Source organism: Phyllostomus hastatus, unplaced genomic scaffold (assembly GCF_019186645.2).
Source record: "Phyllostomus hastatus isolate PE091 unplaced genomic scaffold, TTU_PhHast_1.1 phas_contig_1, whole genome shotgun sequence".
Taxonomy (NCBI): domain Eukaryota; kingdom Metazoa; phylum Chordata; class Mammalia; order Chiroptera; family Phyllostomidae; genus Phyllostomus; species Phyllostomus hastatus.
In genome coordinates, this window is record NW_025333498.1 from 22,780,187 (window position 1) to 22,803,401 (window position 23,215).

Sequence of the window (23,215 nt, forward strand, 5' to 3'; positions counted from 1 at the left end):
TGTGTGCGGTTTCCCCTCACCCCCAGCAGTGTTATTTGGTATAAGGATTAAAGTTCTGATTAACCAAGCAGCAATCAGATATTTAGTTAGAGATATATGCTATGATCTGATCTTTATTTATACTTTTCTAGGAGGGAGAATTAAGGAAAAAAGTAGATACTCTCTCAAAAGTTCTTCAGAGAGTAGGAAGCAAAATGTACGAGGTTCACACTTTAAAATGTAGACTACATTTCATTGCATGCATTAATTAAAGAGATGTGAGGAATCCCTTCACAGTGCATACTATATCAAATCATCATGATGTACAGTTTAAATATCTTAACATTTTTAAATTATACCCCAACAAAGCTGAAAAAAACGTAGATTATGTCTCACTAAATTGAAGACCAGTAATTTTTTTTTCAAGCAGAATAGTTTTCTAGGCCAAGTTAATGATCCACATATATCAAATGATATTGGATAACATGCTTAACACACAGTTTGTGCTAAGGAAAATTTTACTTAGTGAATAAATGATTAAAATAGCAAAACATTGTTAGTCACTTAATTTTATCCAAACTTCTATTTGCCAGAAAATGTTCTGGAAATGGGGGGGTAGAACAATCAACAAAACATGTATTTTATCAGGAGGAAGTATAGGAAATAAATAAACCATATTCTTTGCTTTAAATTGAAAGAATCATAATCCCATCTAATAAGAAGCTTTGCATAATCAAGTTTTACTTAAGGATTTCAACATATTAGGCTGGAGGGAACAATAACAGGCATTGAAGACAGCAGAGAAATGCATGGGTGTAAGTATCATCTCTGTGCACGACAACTGTTCACAATTGCAACAAGTGTTCCCATCTATAGCGATATAATGAGAGAACTCTACGGCTTTCTTATGACACACTGAGAAATAAGAAGTACAAATTAAACAGACAGTGAAAGAGCAAAGAGGAGTGGGAATCTGACCAGTAATCTTACTGAAGGGCACCATGGCCATTGCTATTGAATCACATCTATACCTAGAAGACCATGAGACAATCTCTGGCCTAGAGGCATGCTCATTTGGCCCCTCAGTGTATTCAAACTTTTGAATTGGTTGGCACACACACACTCATAAAGATTTCTGCCTGCTTTTGAACACTTTGAAGATTTGGCAACACTAGGTTCACACTCCAAAATGGCAGCCAACCTTTGTAGTTGGGGCACATGCTTCTCAGTTAGTCACCGTTCCCATCACTCATGCATATTTGACACCAAGTTGACATTTTTAAAAATCTGCCTGGAACCCATAGAAATTTTAGAGTCTGATACTTGTTGCTAAGCATCAGGCTGAAAGAATGAAGTCAGTGATGTGAATCTGTGTGTTGAGAAAGACAAATGCAAAACATTGGGAGTAAATAAATGTATCTTAAACACATTTTATTTTTTTGTTGTTGTTCAGTTAGAGTTGTCCTGCCTTTTCCCCCATTGTTTACTCCTCCCCCACCCTCCCCCACTCCCACAGTCAACACCCCTCTCTTCCGTGCCCATGAGTCCTCTATTCGTGTTCCTTTGCTTGCCCCTTCCTATTCTTCCTCCTGTTATCCCTCTCCCTCCTCCCTTCTGGTCACCACCAGCTGTTTGACACATTTTAAAAATTATCATTTTCAGGGGCATTTTGTACTTAATATGTATCTACTTGAGTAAAAACACTCAATGCCTATCATCTTCAAATATATATTCTTGTAAGAGATGACACAACATAGACAGTACAAGTTTAGAGTTGTAAGTTTCTACTTCAGCCCTTACATGCTATTACTAAATGGACTATCACTGCTACCTTAATTTGGTATATTCATTTCAATGCATCAATTTTACTGACCCCTGGTTAGTGTGATTTACATGAAGTCTGTTTTAAAATACAGCAAGATTTTGTTTCCATCATTTTGCAACTATTTTGTTTGTATTTTAACTCCAACTTTCATTCTTCCCAATGGCTGGTATCTATAGAGTTAGGGTTAGGTGAAAGGATGAATCATTGTACTGCTCAGGAAGAAATCAAATTAATTAAATAAAGTGAAATAAACAATTCTGACCAGAACACCATATATAAATTCATACAAAACAATTCATTAAATTGATTCCATAAAATTACATTCAAATACAGGTAAGGCTGCAAGAGACAAAATGCAGTTTTTTGTCATAAGTGAATTAACCAGGATCCAGAAATGGGGGATTAGTACTAACTCCCTCCTCCACTAGGTATGTCCTAAACTTGGGGAAGTCACTAAAAGTACAGTTCAATTTGGTTTATTCCTCCAATTCACCCATTAAGAAAAAGAAAACCAGATGATATATGTACTCTCATTTTGGAATCTAAAAGAGAAAATGTGCATAATTAAAAAAATAATATCATGATGTTTCTATAGCTCAAGCTAATCTGAGATCAACTCATGTATTAGCCAAGTATATCACAAAAATCTATGCTTGATATACACTTCTTTTAAGGAGGTTTCTACAGCACAGGAAAGAGTTCACATTCTGCTTATTCAACTTGCCCTTGTTATTATCATTACAGAAAAAGGCATACATTTCTGCTAAAAGAATGCAAACTCATTCTAGTATAATGAGTAAGGAAATAATAGGACAGACTTTTTTATGGTGACTCAGTATTATTTTGATTCCTAGAAGTATAGCCAATAGAAAAAAAGTATGATGAAAGACTGGCAGAATAGTTAATGATAACCGCTTCACTAGAGTGGAAAAAGCATTTCATGCTCAATGCCAGTAATTAAGCAATTTTACCCATCGCTAATCTCATTTTAATAAAACTAGAGTTATGATATATTAATATTCCTCTCCTCTTTGTCAAACAGATATAAACAACACCAAAAATGTGCTATTTACCTTAGCAAAATTGTCAGTGGATTCAAGGTTTGAAAGAATAATCAGTTTCTTCTTCTAAGCAATGAGCATAAAAATTTGTGGTTGGTATATTGTGTTTGTTTAGAGTTGGATATATTCAAATTCAAACATGATTTTGTGGGGGGTTTTTACCCTGAATTTTGTCTCTTTATTTTTTTAAGTTTACTTTCAAAACTTGCAGTATAAAATTTGACATCCCTAGGATTTGAGCTTCAGGTTAAGGCTTTTTCCATAGTCACTTATACACTTTTGAAATCTTGGCTCAAATACTATATTCTCTTTGAAACTTTCCCCAACTTTTCTAGGCAGAGTTATCTATTCCTGCTTTTTTTTTTTTTGTATTTCTATACTGTCAGTACACAAGCCTATTATCTACCTATAACACTTCACAGGCATTATTTGATAATGTGAAACTCTCCTTTAACTGAACTCATGGATCCTTAAATCCCAATGTTTAGTTTCTTGGTAGGTAGTAGATGCCCCCTAAAATATCGAGCAGTGAATGTATGGACCAATGGCCACATTTCCCCCCTAGGAATGTGAACACTTTATGATTTTATAAAAATCTACTTTAAATTTGATTCTAAGATGTTTCACATAATTCTACAATTTTATTTTTTGGTATTTTGAATGACAATCTTCGATCCTGAACATTTCATAATTGGCAGATGGAGTCACTGAAGCTAATGTGTACAACAGTCCTATGTCAATCACTTTACAAAGTATAGTTAGAAAGAAGCCTCTTGATAAAATTGCAAGTGATCAGAGTGTCTATGGAAAAATCCAGAGAGTGCTGTGATGTTATATGAGTAGTTGGCAGCACCAGAAAGAGGAGGAGTCTGTACCCAAAAACCAAATATACACAAAGGTAGCAATCACATACACAAATGTAAAGAACCTTTAAAAATAAGGAAATATATTTTCATATAGCTGTTTAATAAAATGATTTTCATGGCACAGTTTGAATGCTATTATTTTTAGTGAATTGTTCACTGTGGTGGTGGGTCTGATGTGCTGTCACACACCTTGTAGAAACAGCAACCAAGGGCACTGGGCAGAACTACATTTATTCATTCATCTTTTTGACTTATTCATTCATTTTTTGACATCAAAAAATGAAGTGGAGATATTTATGATGATAATAAAAACAATACTTTATCCTCATTTTTAATTTACACAAAAAGCAAAAATATCAAGGAGAAAGAAGAATCAAGGCATCTGCAATTCTTTTAAAAATCTCTTAATTATTATTTTTTACTTTCTAATTATGGTTGGTATACAATATTACATTAGTTTCATGTGTACAACCCAGTGATTAGACATTATATAACTTATGATCACCCCGATTAATCTAGTAACCATCTCACAGCATACAAAGTTATTACAAAATAATTGGTTTTGTTCCATATACTGTACTTCACATCCCCATTACTATTGGCTACCAATTTGTACCTCTTGATCCCCTCATCTTTTTCATCCACTCCCTGAAACCCCCTCTCACCTGTCAACCATCAAAATATTGTCTGCATCTATGAATCTCTTTCTGTTCTGCTTGTTCATTTACCTTATTTTTTTAGATTCCACATGTAAATTAAATCATGTGGCATTTGTCTTTCTCTGTCTGACTTATTTCACTGAGCACAATACTAAGTCTATTCATGTTGCAGATGGAAGTTATATTCTTTTTTTGTGTCTGAGAAATATTACATCGTATATATGCACCACTTCTTTATTCATTCATCTATTGATGAACATTTAGATTGCTTCCATATCTTGGCTATTGTAAATAATGCTGTAATGAACATATGGATGATAGATATGTATTTATTGCCATTTTGTTATTCATTTCTCCTCCTTCTCCTTCTCCTCTCTCCTTCTCCTTTTTCTTCTGGAAGACCCTTTAACATTTTTATAATACCAGTTTTGTGATAATGAACTCCTTTAGCTTTTTCATGTTTGGACAGCTCTTTGTCTGTCCTTCAGTTCTAAATGATAGCTTTGCTAGGTAAAGTAATCTTGGTTGTAGGTCCTTGTTTTTCATCACTTTGAATATTTTGTGCTTATCTCTTCTGGCCTGCAAAGTGACTGTTGAGAAATCAGCTGACAGTTTTATGGGAGCTCCCTTGTAGGTAACTAACTGCTTTTCTCTTCCTGCTTTTAAGATTCTCCCTTTGTCTTTAACCTTTGGCATTTAAATTATGTCTTTTTTTTAAAGTTTTTTTTTAATATTTTATTTATTTATTTTTAGGGAGGGAAGGAGAGAGAGAGAGAGAGAGAGAGAGAGAGAGAGGGAGAGAGAAAGAAACATCAATGTACTGTTGCTGGGGGTTATGGCCTGCAACCCAGGAATGTACCCTGGCTGGGAATCAAACCTGGGACACTTTGGTTCCCAGCCTGCGCTCAATCTACTGAGCTATGCCAGCCAGGGCTTAAATGATATGTCTTGATGTGGGCCTCTTGGGATTCATATTGTTTGGGATTCTCTGCACTTCCTGGAGTTGCATGTCTATTTCCTTCACCAGGCTAGGAAAGTTTTTAGTCATTATTTTTTTTAAATAAGTTTTCAATTCCTTGTTTTTCTCTCTTCTTCTGGAACCCCCATAATGTGAATATTGATATACTTGGAATTGTCCCAGAGGTTCCTTAAACTATTTTCACTTTTTTGGATTCTTTTTTCTTTTTAATGTGCTGATTGGGTGTTTTCTGCTTCCTTGTCTTCCAAAATGCTGGTTTGATTCTCTTGTTCAGCTATTCTAGTTTGTTTCCCTGTAATACATTCTTCATTTCACTCATTCTTTTTTATGCTTCCTATGTCTTTGTTAAAGTTCTCACTGAGATTATGGACCATGCTTATAACCAATGTTTTGAATCTGGTAAGTTGCTTGTTTCCATTTTGTATAGTTTTTTCCTGGAATTTTTTTTTATTCTTTCATTTGGGACATGATTCTTTATCTCCTCATTTTGGTAGGCTCCCTGTGGTTGTTTCTATGTATTTAGTAGAACTGCTACATCTCCCAGTCTTAGTAGAATGGTCTTATGTATTAAGTGTCTTGCAGGGCCTAGTGGCACAGGCTCCCTAGTCACCTGAGCCAGGCACTCCAGCTGTGCCCCCTGTGTGGGCTGTGTGCACCCACCTATTGTAGTTGAGCCTGGACTACTATCAGCAGAAGAGATTTACCCTGAAGTTGATTGGCTGTGAGGACTGGCAATGACCACATGAAGCAGAACTCTATTCATTGGGGCTCTAGTGCCCCCTGAGTCTGCCCCTTGAGTGTGTGTCAATGGTGGAGGTGGTTGGATGATGCTTTGGCACAGCCTGAAGCACTCCACTGGGTATGCTGGCTCTGGGGCCTCCCAAGAGGTGCAGACAAAGTTCATCTACTTCCTATGCCCTGCTCAGGACACCCTGCATGATCTACAAAGTGATCTGCAGATGGATGCTATTTGTTCTAGGCTAGAGGTACCTGGGAGGGGTCAGGCTGTGAACCAAGGCCAGCTTCAGCTAGTACCAGGCCTGGAGCCACCTATCAAGAGGAATGGGGCATGCCAAGGCCAGATGTTCCTTGTTTGTGGTCTGTGAATCTTTGAGAGATTATAGGGAGGCCTGCAGCATGAGTCAAGAGGCAGTTTGTATGGAAAAGCCTCAGGCCCACTGGATGGGCCTGAAGTTGGGTCGGGCAAGGTCTTAGGAAATCACCAGAGTGGGCTAACAGTGTTAGCCAGGTTGATGGAGATTTAGATATGGCACCTGCCTATTGTCTCTGTTGGGGGAGGGCCAAGAAATGGAACAATGATCTCTGCTGGTTCTTTTGCCTGGGAGAAAGCTCACCCTGAAGCCAGAAAGTTCAGTTCCTCCTGGTATATCTCTAGGGACTCTTGAAACTCTGCTACGGTGCTATAGCTCAGAGTGAGTGAGTCTGAGTAAGTCTGTGTGCTAGCCCTTTAAGAGAAATTCCTGGGACTTTAGTAGCCCTTTATCTCACACAGCTACAATCTCTGTTGGTTTTATCAGGCAAAAGTTATAGGGACATCTCTTCCTGGCAGTGGAACCCTGGGCTGGGGGCATTTAGAGTGGGGCTAGGGCCCCTTGCTCATCAGGGAGTACTGCCACTGCCAAGATACCCCTCCTGATTTTTTACCACACATAGGTGTGAGACCAGCCCGTTCTGTCTTTGCCTCTCCTACCAGTCTAAATGTGGCTTTTTCTTTATACAAAGTCTGTCTGGAAAAAGTCCAGCCATTGCTAGTATAATGAGAATGGTTTGTGTGACCCATTGCCAAGGTGAGCCATTGATGTAACCCAGTAGCCAAGGTGAGTAGACTGGGGTAGGTGAGTATAACAATGACCACTTCACTGTACTAGTCAGTGAAGGTGGTAGGCAACACTGAATGAAGATGTTTACTGTGTGGTGGTCACATTCAAAATGACTGAGCCAGTAGAACAATAAATCTGCATCATATTTTGCATTTAGCTTAAACATTCCTACACAAAAACTATTTGAATCATTCAGAAGGCCACAGCTATGGGCAACTGGTGATTGGCAGCTTCACTAGAACAATGTGCCCCCTCATTCATCATGTCTCATGCAGAGATTTTTGGCAAAACATCCAATCACCCAGTTGACTTAGCCCCTCTACTGCCCAGATTTGGTGCCCTGTGACTTCTGAGTTTTCCCAAAACCAAAATCACCTTTGAAAGGGAAGAAATTTCAGACTTTTAATGAGATTCAGGAAAATAAGATGCGGCAGCTGATGGTGATTGGGAGAACTATGTGAGGTCTCAAGGTGCCAACTTTGAAGGAGACTGAGGCATCATTATCCTATTTACAATGTTTTTTGTATCTGGTATCTTCTTCAATAAATGTCTCTATTTTTCATATCATATGGCTTGATATTATTGGACAGATCTTATAGATATACTTGTATCTTAGTTATAAGACTTCTGTTCAGCTAGATTTCAGGCAGTTTTGAATGATAGTTGTTTTGTAGCTTTGTTTTAGTTTTGATTTGGTTGAGGAGGCTCCTACTACCACATTTGCCTATGCCACCACCTTGACCAAAGCCCTACTAGTTTTGATCCTTTGTATAACTGGATATACTCAGAAATAAAGCCCTCAGTTTTACATGGTTTAGTTGTAGTCCTGCCTAAAACTGTGAGTGTATACAAGTTGGACTTCAGTGTCCTAAGGGACTGGTGATGAAAAGCATAAAAAAATTTAGGACAGTGGCTTTTCCTTTAAAATACTGAATCCCTAAATATAAGTGATCATATATAGTTTCACATATGCATTTTTTTATTCAGCCAACAGCTATTGAGCATCAACCACCTCCATAACATTGTGCTAGTCATTACCAGTATTGTTTTAATAAATGTTTCTGTGGTTATATTTCTAACTATCTGTTATCTAGCTATCTATGCACCTACCTACCAGTTATTTATCTTTCCATCTATGTCTATATCTGCACAAAATATAAAAATATGTACGTTTACATTTAATAGAATAAAAAGGTTCAGTGAGCTTGAAATTTTCTTGAGAGAATATTATACCTATGGATACATGAATTATGCAAGCTTATTGTATGAGAGAAGTGTCATCATTCAATTAATTTCAACTGTTTCTTGGCTCAAAACAATTATGCGTTGGTCATATTTAGCCATAAGGAGCAAAACCTATCACTTTTTAACACTTAACTGAAAAATAGAAATATTTGACATAAAAAAAGTAGGTTTCTGAGTAAACAATTATGGCTTTAACTCCTAGAATTCTGAATGTCCTCTTCTTTCTGAAAAGTATTGTTTATGGAGCCAGATTCTAGTGTTCAAAATGCTGAAGATGCATAGAAAGAATATATAGAAGATGCACTATCAACAGGGCCATTAAACATGTAAGTTATATAAGTGATATTTATTTTATAAACTAAAAAACAGAATTATATAAAAACATTCAATTTTTAGTAAAGAATGTCTTCCAGAAGTTTTATGTAGATGTATATTAAATCTATATATGTATTTGACATACATAAATATTTATGTAATATGACATATATATATATATATATATATATATATATATATCAATCTAACATAGACATAAAACATCTTAAAACCAAAGAGGTACTAGGATATAAATAAAAATAAAATACAATAAAAAGAGGTTAAAATTTAGAGTCTTAAGGAGAAGTGAAATTAGAAAGAAAGAACCTGCACAAAGATTGAAAATACTCTGAAGAAAAAGAAAATAACAGGTAACATGTATCTCATGTTAATTAATGCAAACCAAAATAGAGAAACAGAATTTTTATACCTTTTCATACTACCCTTCTCTCACCAAATTCCAATTGATTTATAAGTCCTGCCAACTCTATCTTTAATTATCTCTTCAGGCTATGCTCTCTTTATTCTAGAACTTCCCACCCATTTAAGTTCTCATGTATATATTTAATCTGCTATTTCAGTAGTCTCCTAACATAGTTTTCTATCTAACCTTGACCCCCTTTATATCAATCCTATAGAGCCATAACAGTCTTTCTTAAATGCATATCTATTCATATTATTCCCCTGTATAAGTTTCTTCAATGGTTCTTGATTATCTTAGAATAAAGTAAAAGAAAATTTAGCATAGCCTATAGTGTTCTCTATTATCTAGCCCTTTGCCCACATCTCAAGCTTTATGCCTCAATATCGTGCTGTTTTACCTTTTGCATAAGTTGTTCCTTTAGCCTATAATGCCATTCTATATTCATGAAAAATTATTTTAAGTCTCAGCTGCAGCATTCTCTGCCGTCAGATGTCTTTCTTAACAATCCTTTATCCAGAGTAAAGTTTATCACAACCTCTTTGTGCCCTAACAAACTTCATTTATATTTTTCTCATAGAATCTACCATATTTCAGTTGTAATTATTTGTTATATGGCTGTCTTTCTGATAGGGTGAGCTCCTTGAGGGCAAAATAATATCATACTCATCATTGAATCTTTTTTACTTGACATATAGTGACTATCAGCTTAATGACTATCAGCTGAATAAAAAAAATGAAGGCACAGACTTTGGAGTCAGCCTTCCCGATTATGATCACATTTGCTCATTTTCTTTGGATGTTACTTAGAAATTCTATGTGTCCATTTCTTTTACAAAAAGAGTAATAATAATAGTACCTAGTTCAGAAGGTAATTGTGAAAAGTAAGTTAATATATGCAAAATCCAGTTTCATAAGTGCTATATTAGTATTTGCTGCCTTTACTTTAAAAATATTCATTGCACAATTGCTTTGTGTCTGCTGTGTTCCCAGTAACTCTTTATATATAGTAAACAAGGCCAAAAAAGGAAAAAAGATTGATTGTCTGTGTAGATTGTAGTAGATTGTAGATTGTCTGTGGCTATGTCAATGAATTTTACCATGAATTTTTCATTATAGAATTAAACCCCAAAACTAAAAAGGAAGCAGTTTCCCATGCATACATTTTTCCCCCACTAGAAGTGGATTTGGGGTATGTGTGTGTGTGGGGGGGGAATTATTCAGAGAGAAATAAGCAAAAAGGTGCCTGTGAATATTACAACTCTTCCAAATCATGCTGGTCCCTAGGACATAAAAGTATTTTCATAAAGACATGACCAGAGAGTGGCTTTGTGATCTTTTTTAATCTTTCATGAACTGATACCACCATCTGTAGTGATTTAATCTACTATTTTCTCCCAATTTCAAGCATCAGAGTCTGATTGATTTAAACAAGAAAGGTAATTTGGTAAGGAGATATTGGTTTGCTGGGGCAGACAGTGTAACTCACAGACACAGACAGCAGTATGGTGGTAACCAGAGGGGAAGCGGAGTGGGGAGAGGTGAAGAGAGTAAAGGAGGTCAAATATATGGAGATGGAAGGAAACTAGACTTTAGGTAGTGAGTACATGATGAAATATACAGCTGATGTATTATAAGATTGTACACTGGAAAATTATATAACCAATATTTCCCAATAAATTTAATTTAAAAAATAAAATAAAAGAGAGATAAGCAAGGAGAGTCATTATCCTTAAGTAAATAAATATGGTAAAGAACTGCACAGTTATGACATGTCTTCAAAGAGTCCAAAAATTAATAATCATGTGCAATAATTTTTATTGCATATTAATTCTTAAAATATTACTGGCTCTTTCATAATGTCCTTTTCACTACTATATCAGGTAACTACACATTTTGTTTCCATTCTTTCAGGATTGGTGATTCAGTGAAAACATTATTTCTATCAGTATAATATGGGCCATCAAGTGCAAAGATTCAACAAATAGAAAAATCAATATCAGAATTTAAAGTGCTCTCAAAATTGAAAAGAAGTTCTTACAAAAAAGGGCAAAGAATTATTTGCTTTAAGTAGATGCATAAATAGTTTCATTTTACATAAAAATATACATCAGCTGGTAATAAAAATTGAGCCATTTAACTCCTATGGATTAATAGAAATAAATCAGATGAAATTTGAGGACATACTCTTTGACCTGGACTGGAAATTTTGTCCCAGTTAAGATTACAGGCACCAGTGCATTGCAAAGGACAGAACACCCACCACTTTCATAAGAAGGAATAACAACAGATCTTTAAAACTTATTTCAAGTATTGTGGTTGATGAAACACTAAAGGATAAATATTTGATCACATATCTCAAAATTATAAAAAGAAACATTGGGCTCTGACTGGCGTAGCTCAGTGGATTGAGCGTGGGCTGCGAACCAAAGTGTCGCAGGTTCGATTCTCAGTCAGGGTACATGCCTGGATTGCAGGCCATGACCCCCAGCAACTGCACATTGATGTTTCCCTCTCTCTTTCTCCCTCCCTTCCTTCTCTAAAAAGAAATAAATAAAATCTTAAAAAAAGAAATATTGTAATATAGAGATAAAGATATTATAATGAGCATAGATGCCAAACACAGAGCCCATGATCATTTTGTTTATGTAATTTAATCTGCAGCTTGGGCAAAATGATATTGTCTGTCTCACCAGTAATGTTATAGGAGGAAATCCATGTATTTGCATTTAATTATGATATTGAAGCAGTAGTTTTATATGTGTCTATAATTCTCTCCATATATTTTCAGAAACCTTACTTCTCAGAAATTATTGCAACCTAGGTATGTGCCCTGACTGGAACTTGAACTCACAATGTTTTGGTATACAGGACAATGTTCCAACCTACTGAGCAACCCAGCCAGGGCAGCAGCCAGAATTTCTTAATGTCACTTCTTTTTCTCAGGTTTTGTGTTTTCCTTGTTTTGTTTAGCATGATAATGCATTTGAAATTATGCAAAGTAGTAAACAAATGATCATCCCAAAGACTAGACAGCCCTGACTCAATCAGACCATTTTCAAAGACCCATGAGGATAAATTTATTTTGAGGAAATACCAGACCCAAAAGTAGCAGAAAGAGCTAATAATATCTTCTTATGTCAAGTGTTTACAGGAAACACCCATTTTCATAAAAGTGGCTGTATGGGAAATTTTGCAGATTTTACTAAGTTCCACAAACATAACAATTCTGCAACATTAATGATTGCTTTCATCACAATTTTCCTTGCTACTCAAAAATGAGGAAAATTGGACTTCTGGCAAGATGGAGGCATAGGTGAACGCACCATACCTCCACACACAACCAAGATTAGAACAACAACAATTTAGAGGTAGAATAACACCCAGAACTGATAGAGAATTTATCTGAATGGAAGTCGGACAGCCAAGAAGTTGAAGTAGACCCATTCATCCAGACCAGTAGTAGGGGCGGAGACAAGCGTGGGTGGCACCATGCGGAGTGCAGGGAGAGCTGGGTGCCTAAGGCAACTGGGAACACCTAAGCCATGGGGTGGGGGGGCCCGAAGCAGGTGGACCCTGAGTACGCAAGCGGCAACTGGCAGACCCAGTGAGGCTGCAATTGTGGACCAGGGCGGAGCACACAGCCCAGGATCCCAGGGAAGGGACTGAGATCCCAGGAGAGTGGGGGTGCCACCATTGTTCCCTCCCACCCCTGCCCCCTCCCCCACATACAACATCACAATCTAGCGACTGGGGTGCCCAGCCCCAATGAACACCTAAGGCTCTGCCCCTCACCATAACAGGAGCAACCAGACCAAAAAAAAAATAAATAAATAAGAGAGAGAGAGAGAGAGAGAGAAATGGCTCAAATAGAAGAACAAATGAGTGCCCCAGAACTCATCCTTTTGAGCAACCAAGAAATAGCTAACCTATCAGATGCACAGTTCAAAACACTCGTGATCAGGTAGCTCACAGAACTGGTTGATTTTGGGCACAAATTACATGAAAAAATGCAGGTTACCATAAAAGAAATGAAGGAAGATGCACAGAGAACCAATAATGATGGGAAGGAAACTGGGACTCAAAACAATAGAGTGGAACAGAAGGAAGAAAAAAAAAACCAAACAAACAGGAAAGAATGAAGAAATAAGAATTCAAAAAAATGAGGAGAAGCTTAGGAACCTCCAGGACATCTTTAAATGTTCCAACATCCGAATTATAGGGGTACCAGAAGGGGAAGAGGAAAAAGCAACAAATTGAGCACGTATTTGAACAAATAATAAAGGAAAATATCCCTAGTCTGGCAAAGGAAATAGACTTCCAGGAAATCCAGGAAACTCAGGGAGCCCCAAAGAAGTTGGACCCAAGGAGGAACACACCAAGGCACATCATAATTACATTAGCCAAGGTAAAAATGAAGGAGAGAATCCTAGAAGCAGCAAGAGATAAGGGGACAGTCACCTACAAAGGAGTTCCCATCAGACTGTCAGCTGATTTCTCATAAGAGACCTCACAGGCAAGAAGGGGCTGGAAAGAAGTATTTCAAGTCATGAAAGACAAGGACCTATATCCCAGATTACTCTATCCAGCAAAACTTTCATTTATAATGGAAGGGCAGATAAAGTGCTTCTCAGATAAGGTCAAGTTAAAGGAGTTCATCATCACCAAGCCCTTATTTTATGAAATGTTAAAGGGACTTATCTAAGAAAAGAAGATACAGAAAAAACATGTATAGAAAAAGGGCAGCAAACTCACAGTTATTAACAATCACACCTAAAGCAAAACCAAAAGAAACTAAGCAAACAACTAGAACAGGAACAGAACCACAGAAATGGAGATCACATGGAAGGTTAGCAACAGGGGAGTGGGAGGAGGAGAGAGGGGGGAAAAGGTACAGAGAATAAGTAGCATAGATTGTAGGTTGAAAATAGATAGGGGGAGAGTAAGAATAGTATGGGAAATGTAGAAGCTAAAGAACTTATAAGTATGACACATGGACATGACTAAAGAGGGGGATATGGGTGGGAGAGTGTGTATAGGGTGGAGGGGAGTGAAGGGGGGAAATGGGACAACTGTAATAGCATAATCAATAAAATATATTTAAAAAATGAGGAAAATCCGAGCTTAAAATTCTGTAGCTTGTTATTCTATGATAACAATTAAAAAATATATTGTTAGTATATTATAACCTACTGCATATATTATTTTCAGTGTAATTATACCAAGAGAACATTTGTATTTTTAAACTAATATGAGACTTCTCATTGAAGAAGAGGCTATACAAATGTATTTCTTCTATTCCAACTTTCTCTAAATGTCTATTCCCTCCCATAGAAAACATAAAATTGCATAATGACAAGATACCTGTGTTTTGCATCTTTATCAACATCAAGTACTTTTTGAGAGTATCTGTTCTGATGCTGAGAACATGAAACTCTGTGTTGCGCTTGTGTGTTTTTGGGGAAAGGGTCCAGGTGATACACCCTCAACAATTCTTGGCCCTGAGAAAAGAACAACACCACTCCTTTTTTTCCTAAAGCAATCCCAATTCATTTTACTTTAAAGACATAAAAGGTATATCTGTACATGGGCTTGTCTCCTGCAGGGAAATTGAAAATGGGTTCTATAAGAACAAATAGGTTTACAGAAACAGGAACCCCACAACGCCATTGAGAAGAGAAGCTGTGCTTGTGGTTCTCCAATAATTGGGGTAAAGATTGCTCCTACAAACCCTATTTCAGAGAATGTGTAAGGTGAATCATGGAAAGAAAAGTAACCAATTCAGGATTTTGTGGAAGCACTTGAATCTGTATTTGCATCTCAGCCTTACTTAGGGGCATCTGTCCTATCCAATAAGGCACTGACTGCCTGAGAAACAGTGTTAGGGCACCCTTCATCTGGTGATATTTCTAAACCACCCCCAGTGACCAAGCAGACTCGTTTGTTTAGTTATTAATGGCACAGTAAGAGACTGCAGGCTGAATGCACGTACTGGACAGATTGCACTATTTTACCAAGAAGATGAAGTTTTCACAAAAAGCCCGGGCAAACACTTTGTGAATGTCTTCCCAGTGTGGGGTTGGAATGAGTTTCCCTTAATAACAATGCCCTGGGATGGCCTGCAGTGTGGCCGTAGGGAGGGAGGGTGAGTCCAGCCATGAGTTAGTAGGAGTACCCACAGACTGCAGAGAGAAGCTGAAATTGGAAGCTGCAAAGGGACCGTGACTGAGACTTTATGGTCACATCTCAGCAGACAGTTAGCAATTACCATCATTTCCATCTGGGGAGAGCAGAGGTTGAGAGTTACAGTGTGTGGCTCTTAAGTAATATTATTAATGTCAGTAGATCATGGAAAGCATTTTTATTGTACTTTATGGGCACACCGTGTAGCCCTGGGGGAGACCACACATTGGCTTAGTTTTCTAAAGAGTCAAACAGCTATGAGCATGTTTGCATCATTTAATAAAGTTTATCACTTTATAATTAAGTTCTGTGTCTTTCAGAAAATAGTATTTTTTTTGTATAGAAATGTCAAAGGTACAAATTCGAGAGGCATTAGGTGTATAGATTGTATAATCTCATACAATGAAAAGATTTTTAATGAATGATTACAATGACCTCATAAGAAGTTAAATCTCAATTTTAATTAGTAATTTTTGCTGTATTAATGTGTGGCCTAAAGTAATATTTTCATTTTTTTTTAGTTTAGTTTTAATTGGTTTATTTTTAATGTTTTAATATTTTTATTCAGTTCATTTATATCGTTTTATTATTTAGTTCAGGGGTGTCAAACTCATTTTCACCAGGGGCCACATGAGCCTGGAGGTTGCCTTCAAAGGGCCAAATGTAATGTTAAGACTCTATAAATGTAACTACTCTTAATTGTTAAAGAGTTGAAATTACATTCCACCATGACCTACCTCTAGAACTATAGGACGGTGGACATACGACATACATAGGAAGGGAGGAGGTATAGATGGGCATAGAGTCCTAGGAGGTCATCGGCTGCAAGTGGCAAGGCAGCAGTGGCCAGGACACAGGTGTGAAAGGCAGTAATAAAATGGGCAAACATGAGCATAACAGAGATAAGTCTGAATGCAAGAGTGAAAGCAAAACCCCCCCAAAAAACCTAACCCCAAAATAAACAGTCAACTCATTAAATAAACAGTCAATTCATTAAATTCATCTAGAAACCCACAGCTAGATCAGAGTTTGTATTTCTAGTTCTTGCTGAATTGAAAGTAAAACTGAGTGATTAGTGGAAAGCATAGCTGGACTGCCGTGTGGCACAGTCAGGAACTGGGCAGTTCTGGTTAACAGACATCAATCAACTGAATTCTGTATAAACCAGCTTATGCAGACCAGGCCTCAGGTGGATTATAGACCTTATCAGGGGTGTCAAACTGACTTTCACCAGGGGGCCACATCAGCTTTGTGGTTGCCTTCCATGAGCTGAATATAATTTCAACTCCTCAACAGTTAAGGAGTAGTTACATTTATACAGTCCTAAAATTATTTTGGCCCTTTGAAGGCAACCTCAAGGCTGATGTGGCCCCTGGGGAAAATGAGTTTGACACCCCTGCCTTAGTTGGTTGAGGCCATTGTTTTGTTTGATTTACTTAGCAAACAGTTGGTCTTCTGATTCTGAGTCAGCATTCAAAAGTTAATTTTATGTTCTTTTCCTCACCAAAGCGCACTCAGAAACAGTCACTGAGAAAGAGTTGTAGAAGATAAACAGCTTCAAGGGACTGCATTTGGAAGGGAAAAGAGGTGAAAGATTTGTTGTTAAAGTTTTAATTTTTAACAGAGCAAAACTGTTAAGTCTAACCTCCCTATTAGCCTTACTTGCAAGCCTCTGGGGGCCAACGCATGTGTCCTTTCTCGTCTGTGCTTCCCTGAGACCACACTTAAGCTCAGCAGCATTGGGACTCTGCTGCAGTCACTCAGCCAACGTGAGGTTTGTGTGTCAACCAGCCTATCTGGAAAAAGGTCAGGATGACTCCTTGGCCTGTGTCAAAGGAAAAGAAACACTTCTCCAGCAAATAGGAGTCCTTGTTTCTTAGCACTTGTACATATTAGCACTCAGGTTGAAAAATACGTGCTATATTTTATTAAGACAATTGTAAGAATACATTTATCTTCATTGCTTCAACTGCACAAACCAGAAAATGTCATGACATAGTCTTTATCCCTCACAAATACTTTTCTTTCCCTTCCATTCATCAGCTAAAACGTGCTGAGAAACCACAACATTCGTAGAAACTGACAAAAATCAATACTCCCTCAACTCTTCCTCTTTTCCTCATTTATTCAAGCAGTGTAGTGGCCTTTTCTCTCCTGCCTGATTCAATACACATATTAATTATATTATTCTCGGTACATCTTGTCACAATACTGTGAATAAAGCAGACTTCAAAACTAAATGCTGTGTTCTTCATTTGTTCCCACTTGAAAAACAGACTTTCCTGACGGCATGCATCCCAGGGCTGTGGCGCACTTGTGCAAAGCTCAGTGTAGGCCCATTCCTCTCTTCTGCCTCCCCAGAGTCCCCTCATCTTGTCATTTCCTAGAATCAGGGGTAAGCATTTTTTTTCCTCAAAAGAAGACCTGCTATTACAATTTTTAAAACATGCACTAAAGTTACTGATTACTCCAGAGCAACATATGCCCAGGTCCAAAGAACAGAAAAGAAAGCTAAGATGTGAGGCACCAAACGATGTCATCCGTCTTTGTCTTTTTACATACGCATAAAATGTTTATGAATCGAATTCCACTTTGAGAATAATTACCACTAGATGATGCTCTCTTGGCTATATTGTTAATACTGCTGAAGATAATAGCTGATGTTTATTGAACAATTTATATATGCCAAGCGTTATAGTAAGAGTTTTCAGGGACTACCTCATTTTATCCTTAAAACACACCTGTTACTTCATCATCATTTTACAGAAGAGATTAGGTGGCTAACTCAGAAGATTATAACCTGAGATGTCTGACTTCAAACCCAACAGGCCTAACCATTACTCTAAGCTATCTTATTTTGAGTAAGGTTATTTTAAATTGTAATAATTATTTAAAATTGGTGCACACAATTAAAAGACAATATAAGACATGCTTTTGGTCACAACCTTGTATGTTGATAGAGATCTAGGTTAGGCTGGAGCATTTAATAGCAATCTATGACCTTGAAAATTATGCATTTGGTAGAAAGCTAAAGGTAGGTTTAAAGCACATTTATGAAAAATGATTTGCAATGTGGACATTAAGCTGATAAAAATATGCATAGTTTGCAAAAAATAATTATAAGTCACCTTTAAAGAGTCTAAAACACACAGATGTCAGATTACATCTGTCACAAGCTGTCAAAAATGATTTCTATCAACCTAAAATTGTCCAGGGATGGTTCCAAATCCAAATAACCTCAGAGAGCACTGATGTCGACATTAAGATTTCTGCAGCAGCAGATGTATGTGGAAGGAAACACATTGTCTCTTGCAGCTCCCTCCTGGTCCACATCAGATGTGGCAGCAGGGAGTGAAGGTCATGAATACTTCCGACTCTTGACATGGATTCAGGACGGTCATTTTCACATGAAAGCAATTACCTAAGCTCTGTATTGCTCTGACTATGCTTGAAAATTTGGGAACTCCATCTGTTCTTCTCTACTTGAGCCACTTAAAAATAATACAAAAGCAACTCCAGAAAAGAAGAGGCTTCTAGAACTTCACAATTAATAAGCAAACAGCTACTCAGTACTGAATAAATACGTGTAGAAGAAAATGAAGAAGAAATTCACAGGAGAAGGTGAAAATCAAACCCTGGTTGTAAGACTATTCCACAAAGAATGAACAACTCAGGCTGCTAATGGGTCCATGGTTTATTCTGGGGCAATGGGAATGTTCTAAAATTAGTTTGTGATGACACTGAATGACTATGTAAGTGTTCTGGTCACTGAATTGTAGGATGGATTTTAAGGCATGTAAATCATATCTCAATAAAGCTGTGTGCAAAAAGGAAAAATAAGACGAAGAATGCCTAAAAAGCAGAAATGATAGAATGGGCAAGTGAAAATGAATGTGGAAAAAAGACAATGGCAGTTTCATGTCAATAATACATTTATTCTAACCTGCTCCAGCATATTTTAACACACCCTCTTAAGGATGAGGGGGCAGATTATTCTGAATGCTCTTCTCAAATGGAACTTGTTGTAGTAAGTGGATTAAAAACATCCCTCTAAAATGGTCCTTTCATTCTACCATTAAGGATAACAAATACCTTCACTGACATGGAATGCAAGAATTCAGTCCTAAGGCAAAGCCAGAAACAATCCTGGTGTGATATTTCTAACCTAAATATTAAGAGGAGAAAAACTGAGTGGTTTATAATCCCTTAGGAGGGTTGGGTTTCATTCATAAATATTGAAATCAGTAATGGCTGTTTTGAAAGGCAAGATCTAAACAGGTAATGTTAAAAATGGTTAGTACTAACTACCACAGCCAAATAATAATGCATTCCTTTAAGAAGCTGACCCTTCTACCTGCACCTCCCAAATGCAGAGGCCCCATTGGCCAGCTCCTTTTTCTAATTTACATAAAAATTCCACACAGGTTCACAGTGACACTGTTCAGTGTGACACACACAGGCAGAGCCAGAAAGCATGACTTGTCTAGAATATATAAATAAGATATTATCCCAAATTTAAAATGTCTGGCATAAGTGGATATTTCTGTATCTTGTACCTCATTTTTTTTTCTATTTCAGACCTCCTTTTATAATAAGTATAAAGCAGTCTGATCAGTTAGCAAACAGAAGGGATCTTTAACCTCAGAGAGTTTAATTTTGAAAACTTGTTTAGCCCCATTGCTGATCTCCCAAACTGATACTAAATTGTCAGCTAGTTGTCCTGAAACATCTGACTTCAATACATTAGGAATAAAAGAAGCAGATTGGACTTAATTATTATACCTTATGAAATTATTACTAATGGTGACATTAAATTGTCAGAAATCTAAAAGAAATGTTCTTTTTCTTAATTCTTTCAAATTAATATTAATTTCTTAATTCCAAATTAATATTAATTTTATGTGTTAACTTATTTTATATATATATATATATATATATATATATATATATATATATATATCTACCATTTATAGGGCCGGGGCAGACTTAGCAGAGAAACAAATCTCAAGTACGTTTAACAAGCAAAAGACTGACATACTATTAGAGCCGACAACAGCTTAGGTAAGGCAGAATTAACTGTCTCTGCCAGTAAACATCTTGTCCTCAATCTGTGCTGATAAAGGAAGTGGTTTTTTAGAATGTATTTGATAGCTTTAAAAGTTTGAGTTAATATCTAGAATACAATTTTTCTCCATTTTCTACTCTATTACCATATTGGACATGTATTTCAAATTTCCAATAAGGAATTAAATTAAATTAAAATTGTTAATTTTCTAAGGTGCAGGTAACTTTTTTCCTTCATTTTCCCATAGACTTTAGCATACAGTTCAATAAATGGTACTTACTAGTTTATTTTTACATATGCTTCCTTTATATTTTACTTATATTACATTACATTATAAATTAGGTTTAGTTATTGCTCATGAAATTATTGGGTGTTACTAGAATGTTTAAGTGTGGATAATGAAATGCAGAGGTCACTACAGGCCCAGAGACATGCAGATTTGACTTCAAGTGCATGGTTGGTTTTTTGCTATTTCTACACACATTAGTATTTAATATTCATAGAACAGCAACTATATCTTATAATAATAAACTATATTTGCAAGGAATTTACTGTGAACATATATGGTTTGTTTGTCTGCCTTTGTTTTTACCTAGTAGTCATTTTTTCTTCATTGATAACCACATGTGCTGAATATTTCCATTCTGGTAAACAGGTACAGAAGCCTCAGCCAACCAGCATCCTTTGGCTACAGCAGTTAGTGCTAAGGGTCATGTATGTTTCATTTAGAGCCAGTTAGATGTGCTAAGGCCTTTTCCTGGGGCTTCTGGAAAAAAGAATTCTTACTCTTTTCCTGCACCTTTTTACAGCTGTTTGGGGGAAATCTGGGTGAGAATGGAGGCAGTTCAGAGGAAATGAGGCTGAGAGGTAAAAAAGAAGAAATACAATCAAGGCGATACTTAACTTTTTTTAAACAAACACTTGCACAGTGCTCACAATGGGCCAGGCACAATTTTAAGCACTTTACAAATATAACTAATCTAATCTTGACAAACCTATTAAGGAGGAACTATTATAACCTTGATTTTATATTTGAGGGAATTGATACACAGAGAAATTAAGAAACTTGCCTAATGTCACACACCTAACAAGTGATGGAGCAGGAATTTGGACACATGATCTGACTTTAGTTTCTGTGCTTAGCCACCATGCTAGGCATATACTTGGAGCCCTTACATCAGTGGTAGGGTAGTACATACTTAAACATGGGTTTAAAACAAAAAGAAGAAGAAGGAGAAGGAGAAGGAAGGAAAGAAAGAAGGAAGGAAGGAAGGAAGGAAGGAAGGAAGGAAGGAAGGAAGGAAGGAATCCTTGATTTGTTGCATTTGCCAATTTCCCTGGCATAAATATTCTCACTATGGCTAATTTCAAGCTATTCACATGACATCTAGAAAGCAAAATTCCTAATAATTTAATAATTGAAGACTTAGTATAAGCCAGCTCTCTAGAATACCCCGGATCTTACATTCTACCTCTTTCCATAAGATTGCCTTTTGATGAATCTATCATGTAGCTTTTAGTTTCGGCCATTTTTGGTTGGGTTTTCTGTCTTTTGTAATATTAGAGTCCTAACTGATTCCAAGTTTCATAGATAATGAAGTACGTTCACAGAAATTGTCCTTTGTTATTGTACATATGACAAAGGTTATATTAACCTTGTATAGGTTATTATATAACCTATATAATAATCTCATGAGATACAAAAATCACTCAACAGGTTTTTCATCTTCCTCATCAGAAGCTGAGGCTTCAGTGGGTTATGAATTTAGTTAATGTAGTACTGGACACATAATTTGCCAGACCCAGTGCAAAATGAAACTGTGGTTCCCTTAAAAAGAAATTATTAAGAATTTCAGGATGATGACAGTGGAGCATTAAGCTAAGTGCAGGGTCCTAAGAATGAGGCCCTGTGTAAATATGCAGCCATCCACCCCTGAGTGTGGCTCTGTGTCTGTGTCACTCAGCTGCTGGCAGGAGTGGGCTGTGAACTCGGATCTACAAGTCCTGTAGGCTTTACGCTCTAGCACTTGCAAGCAAACTAGAGGCCCTGTAATACCTACATTTCTGTGTAGAATCTGTTGCTTAAATTATTTTTTACTTTTATTTTTTAAAGATTGTATTTATTTTAAGAGAGAGGGAAAGGAAAAGAGGAAGAAAGAGAGACACATTGATGTGTCAAACATCAGTTTCTTCTTGCACATTTCTAACTAGGGACCTGGCCCACAACCCAGGCATGTGCCCTGACCCAGAATTGAACCAGTGACATTTTGGTTCACAGAATGGCACCCAACCCACTGAGCCACATCAGTTAGGGCAGTTGCTTAAATTATTAATGATGACTGTATTTCATATTATTGACCAATTTTAAGTAAACATGCAGAATTGACTCACTTAAGGGCCCTTACGTTGCCACAGCTATATATTAGATTACAAGTATATTTAAATCTTAATTTCTTATTTACATTGTGTTTCCTAAGTAAAATGAAAAGAAATCTTACATACATGTAAATATTAAGTTACCTATATTGCACATTTTTAATTTTCCAGACAAAGCCATATGAAAAACAAATACTTTTTCACATATCAGATTTTTAATCAATCAATCTGATACACTACCCCTACTAACACACCCAGTTGCCTTGTTTTTTAAAACTTAGGCAACTCTAAATCTCCTAGGATTTTTCAAAAAAGTACTCACTTTCATCTCCCACGACAAAATTTCAGAAACACTCTGGTTACTTTCTTCCTCATGGAAAGCATGGGCCTAAGTATAGCT

The 23,215-nt window shown here is 36.7% G+C and overlaps 1 protein-coding gene across 2 annotated transcripts in view; it reads right to left on the reverse strand.

Moving 5' to 3' along the window:
- Window positions 1-23,215, reverse strand: part of XIRP2 (xin actin binding repeat containing 2) — a 73,740-nt gene that overhangs the window by 20,028 nt on the left and 30,497 nt on the right. The window lies entirely within an intron of this gene.